This window comes from Gorilla gorilla, chromosome 1 (genome assembly GCF_029281585.2).
Source record: "Gorilla gorilla gorilla isolate KB3781 chromosome 1, NHGRI_mGorGor1-v2.1_pri, whole genome shotgun sequence".
Lineage (NCBI taxonomy): Eukaryota > Metazoa > Chordata > Mammalia > Primates > Hominidae > Gorilla > Gorilla gorilla.
The window spans coordinates 119,961,403-119,967,402 of record NC_073224.2 but is presented as its reverse complement, the minus strand read 5'-3'; the positions used below and the strand labels follow the sequence as shown (position 1 = coordinate 119,967,402).

Below are 6,000 nucleotides of genomic sequence, written 5' to 3'. Positions count from 1 at the left end.
TCAAAATATTCAATATGATGTCTCTTTCCCCATTAAATTATATTAAATTAAGGCCAAATTTAACCTGACTGTGTTTCTTTTTATTAAGATCTGAGATAGGAATGGTCATACTTAGTACTGAAAGGCAGACAATAAAATGGGCCATGAAAGATGGGGGGAGGTACTGTCTGTTGTTCAAGGGATTCAACCAGAGATAAAATCTATATACAAGCATGTGTGTAGCTCGAAATAAAATACAAATAAAAGGACTATTTCATGTCATGACTGCATGCTGGCTTTCTCTTCATATGCATTGCCTGTGCCATTCTGTACACAGGAGGAACCAGAACCAAGGCCATGCAAATGATCACAATATTTGGCATCATCCGTATGATCTTGAAAGAACATTTCTCTCATTTTAGAAAAGGCCATTCCTGTGAGCGATGAATCAGATCCTGCCTGATGCTGTGGTCCTATCCGTTCCAGCTCTACCTATTCTGCCACCACCTTTGCAGCTCTTCATGAGCTACTTCACAGCATAAATGACAGGAAAAAACAGTCGAAGGATCTCAAAGAAGTCAAGTTCTTCTTCAGGCAAGTTAGAGTTGGTCAGGATTTTAATTAAATAGCCAAAGTCATAACTGCTATGAAATGACAACCATTTGACCCCTTCACAGAGGACCACTCCCGAAGTCATAAGTTCAGCAAAGTACTGGGTCTCAATTCCTTCCTCCTAATGTTTTTTATACTGGATATCAGATGTTGTTAGTAGCTCTATAGAGTGCTGGGCATGCATGTCCTCCATCAAATTAAATTTAAAATTAAGCTGCCAAGTTGAAGTTCCTGGAGGGTATTCACCTTGCTCATTCATAAATGTCAGTCCTAGCTGAATTATCTTTAACAAGTCTACATTACACCGCAATAGTTGATACTGATAGTCAGGATTGCTCCTCAATTCTCTAATAGGTCTTGCAACCACACCTGGAAACTCGGTGTCCATAGCAACATAATGATATTTTCGGATAACTTGACGAATTTTCTTCATCTCTTCATCCAAGTTGCAAGCCCAAACTTCACAAATTCTTGGGCTATGAGCTACAGTTGCTGCTGGCGTAGTGAGGGCACAAGGGGGTCTCGATGCCAAGCATCAGAATGTTATACTTGATTGAAGATTTGTTTCATAAAATGTTTTCTCCTTTATTTATGTACTTGTGTCGCTGAGCTCGCGCTCCACCTCCACCTCCTCGCCATAGAGACAGCACCCAGCCCAGCGGCGATGGCGGTGGCGGTAGCGGCGGCGGCAGCGGCGGCGGCGGCGATCGGGCGCCATAGGCACCTCTCGCCCAGGAAGGGGGAAAGACGAGCAGGAGCTGCGCCGCCGCACCGTGCTGCTGCGCCGTCCTTTGTATTTTTTTTTTTTTAATATCTATTTCATTTAGTTCTGCTCTGATCTTTATTATTTCTTTCCTTTTACTAATTTTGAGTTTGATTTGTTCTTGCTTTTCTGGATCCTTGAGGTGCATTGTTAGGTTGTTTATTTGAAATTGTTCTACTCTTTTGATGTGGACATTTACTGCTATAAACATCTCTCTAGGCACTGCTTTTACTGTATCCCACAGGTTTTGGTATGTTGTATTTTCGTTTTCATTTGTTTCAAGAATATTTTAGATTTACTTCTTAATTTCTTCATTGACTCCACAGTCATTTGGGAGCATGTTGTTTCATTTCCATGTACTTGTACAGTTTTCCAAGTTCCTCTTGTTATTTATTTCTGGTTTTATTTCACTGTGGCCAAATAAGATACTTGATATAATTTCAAGTTTAAAAAATTTGTTGCAACTGGTTTTATGGCCTAACATATTGTCTATACTGAAGAATGTTCCATGTGCTGCTGAGAAGAATGTACATTCTGCATTTGTTTTATAAAATGTTCTGTAAATGTCTGTTGGGTCCATTTTTCTAAAGTGCAGTTTATGTCCAACGTTTTTGTTAATTTTCTATCTAGGTGATCTGTACAATGCAGAGAGTGGGGTGTTGAAGTCCCCAAATACTATTATTGTATGGTAGTCTATCTCCCTATAGACTTAATAGTATTTGCTTCCTTATATGTCTGGGTGCTCCAAGTTTGGATATACACATATATATGTATAAAATATACATATATTTATATGTACATAAATGTACAAAAATATACATGTACAAAATGTACAAAAATATACATATATATATTTAGAATTATTATATCCTCTTGCTGAATTGATCCCTTTATCATTAAATAATGACCTTTTTGTCTCTTTTTACAGTTTTTTACTTAAAGTCTATTTTATCTGATGGGAGTATAGCCCGTTCTGCTCGTTTTGAATTTCCATTTGTGTGAAAATCTTTTTCCGTTTCTTCACTTTTAGTTTATATGTGTCTTTACAGGTGAAGTGAGTTTCTTGTAAGTAGCATATAATTGAGTTTTGGTTTTGTTTTTAATCTAGTCAGCCAGTCTACACATTTTAAGTGGGGAATTTAATCTGTTCATGTTCAAAATTGTCATTGATAGGTGAGGACTTATTCTTGTCATTTTGTTAATTGTTTTGGGGTTTTTTTGTATATCCTTTATTCCTTTCTTTGTCTCTTATTGCTTACTATTGCAGTCTGGTGGTTTACTGTAGTGGTAATGTTTGGCTCCTTTCTGTTTCTCATTTGTACATGTGCTGTACCGGTGAGATTTATACTTTCATGTGTTTTCATGATGGTAGATATCATCCTTTCACTTTTAGATGTAGGACTCCTTAAGCATTTCTTGTAGGATCAGTCTAGTGATGATAATTTCCCAGTTTTTACTTGTCTGGGAAAGGCTATATTAGCTCTTTTAATATAGCATAGCATTTTTTCCTAGCCTGTAAAATTTCTTTTGAGAAATCTGATGTTAGCCTGTTGGAGATTCTGTTATATGTGACTTGATGCTGTTCTCTTTCTGACTTTTGAATTATTTTTTTCTCTTGGACTTTTGACAGTTTGACTATAATGTGCCTTGAAAAGACATTTCTGGGTTGAATCTATTTTGTGATCTTTGAGCTTCCTATATATGAGTGTCTACATGTCTTGCAAGACTTGGAAACAGTGTCAGTCCATTCTTTTGTTACTATAAAGGAATACCTGAGACTGGATAATTTATAACGAAAAGAGGTTTAATTGGCTCACAGTTCTTCAGACTGTACAGAAAGCATAGTGCCAGCATTTACTTCTGATGAGGCCCTCAGGAAGCTTACAATTATGGCTGAAGGTGGAAAGGGAACCAGCATGTCACATGACAAAAACAAGAGCAAGAGAGAGAGGGGGAGATGCCACACTCTTTTAAACAATCAGATCTTGTGTGAACTCAGAACGAGAACTCACTAATTGTGTTAGGCTGTCCTTGCATATCTGTAAAGAAATACCTGAGGCCAGGAACAGTGGCTCCCACCTGTAATCCCAGCGCTTTGAGACTCTATGGCAGGTGGATTGCCTGAGCTCAGGAGTTTGAGACCAGCCGGGCAACTGAATTATAAAATACCAAAATTAGCTTGGTGTGGTGGTGCACTCCTGTAGTCCCAGCTACTCGAGAGGCTGAGGCATGAGAATTGCTTGAACCCAGGAGGTGGAGGTTGCAGTAAGCTGAGATTGTGCCACTGCACTCCAGCCTGGGTGACAGAGTGAGACCCTGTCTCAAAAAATAAAAAAGAAATACCTGAGACTGGGTAATATATCAAGTGAAGAGTTTTAATTGGCTCACAGTTCTGCAGGAATTACAAGAAGCATGGTGCTGGAGTCTTCTTGGCTTCTAGGGAGGTCTCAGGAAGTTTACAATCATGGCTGAATGCAAAGGGAGAGCAGGCATGTCACAGGCAAAAGCAGAAGCAGGAGAGGGAGAGCCGGGGGGAAGGTGCCACACATTTTAAATGACTAGGTCTTGTGGGAACTCACTATTACAAAGACAACACCAAGCCATGAGGCAAACACCTCCCAAGCCCCACCTCCGACACTGAGAATTACATTTCAACATGAGATTTGGAGGGGACAATCATCCAAATGATATCAGTAAGTTTTCAGCTATTGTTTTATTAAATAAGTTTTCTATGTCTTTGCCTATATCTTCTCCTGGAACTCACAGAATTTGAATATTTGGTCATTTTATGGTGTCCCATATGTCATGCAGCCTTTTCAGTCCTTTTTTTTCTTTTTTATTATTTCCTCTTCTTCTTTTCTTTCTTTCTTTCTTTCTTGTTTTTTTTGGGGGGAGGGTTCTGACTAGATTACTTCATAACAACTGTCTTTGAGTTCAAAAATTCTTTCTTCTGTTTGATCTAGTCTGTTGTTTATGCTCTCAATTGTATTTTTTTATTTCATTCATTGATTTCTTCTGTTTTAGGATTGATGATTGTTTCTTTTCAATAATATCTATATCTTTTTTGAATTTCTCATTCAGATCATGAATTATTTTCTGGATTTCTTTGTATTATTTATCTGTGTTCTCTTGTATCTCACAGAGTTTCTTCAATATTATTTTGTATTGTTTTTCAGGCATTTCATAACTTTCTTTTGAGATCTGTTACTGGAGAATTATTGTGTTCTTTTGGATGTGTCATGCTTTCTTAATTTTTAACATTTCTTGTGTCTTTACACTTATATCTGTGCATCTGGTGTAACAGTCACTTCTTCCAATTTTATAAATTGGCTTTCATAGGGAAGATTTTTTACTTATAGATTTATCTATAGTGTTGGTCAGGCAGGGTGCTTCGGCTTTGATTCTGGGCATGTGCAGTCATATAATTTCCATGTGATTTCTTTAGTGATAATTAGCATTAGTGAAATTTGTGAGTTCCTTAGTGGCTTACACTGCAGTCGTTAGTGAAGGTTATGATGAAGCTTTTCTGGGAATGGGAATATTAGGTGGGCTGATCCTCAGGCACCAGTGGTGGCAGCAATGGACAGAAAAGGCTTGCTTTCAGGCCCCTGTTTTCAGTGCCCACAGGTGCTGGCAGTGGTGAATGGGGTGAGCCAGTCCCTAGGCCCATGGATAATGTATGTGGACACTGGTGCTAGCTGCATCAGGTGGAGCAGATCGATTCCCAGGTCCCTGGAAGGTGAGTATGGCACTGATGGCCTATATATAAATATATATATATATATATGAGGGGTGGATCCCTCATGACTTGATGCTGTCTTTGCAATAGGGAGTTCTTATGAGATCTGGTCATTTAAAAGTATGTGGCACCTTCCCCCCACAACTCTCTCTCACTTGCTCCTGCTTTCACCATATGATGTGGTGAAATACACACACACACTCACATGTGTGTAACATATATATTACATATATATGTAAACATCTGTATATATGTTACATATTTATATATGTAGACATCTGTTGCACTGACAAGAAGGCTGTAGAACATGGTTCTGGGATGATGCGATGAAGCAGCAGCCAGATGATGTCATCAGGGGCCCAGGCTCTGTTGGCTTTCCTCTGCTTATCTCCATGGGTGGCCTTTACCAGCTGGCTTTTCTCCTCATGGCGCATCAGGCTGCATGTCATTACATAGCACACTACTGGGGGTCTCTTGTCCTCTGGCTTCTGGTTGGGTTTGATAAATAGAAGACTTTAGCCAAAGATTTAAGGGGTGAGTATGGGCCTGAAAAGTCCCACAATCTGTTATCTATAAACTGGAAGACCAGGAAAGCTGGCAGTGTAATTTATTCTGAGCCCAAAAGCCTAAGAACCATGGAAGCAAATAGTGTAAGCCCTGGTCTGAGTTTGAAGGCCAGAGAACCAGGCACGCCTATGTCCCAGGGGCAGGAGAAGATAGATGTCCTAGCTCAGACACAGAGAGTGAACATTTGGGAAGAGATATTTTTATTACTGTCAATTTTCTACAATTTAATCTCTACTTCTACAGAACTGTAAGACAGCCTAGTTAATCAAAGGCAATCAAAGGTATACAATCCTATAGAATCAGATCATCCTTGAAGGCCCTACTAGACAAAGCCAGCGTT

At 39.1% G+C, this 6,000-nt stretch overlaps 1 pseudogene; it reads right to left on the bottom strand.

The window, feature by feature from the left end:
* Positions 1 to 258: 258 nt before the first annotated feature.
* On the bottom strand, positions 259 to 1,084 carry LOC101126346 (CCR4-NOT transcription complex subunit 7-like; annotated as a pseudogene).
* Positions 1,085 to 6,000: the final 4,916 nt, after the last annotated feature.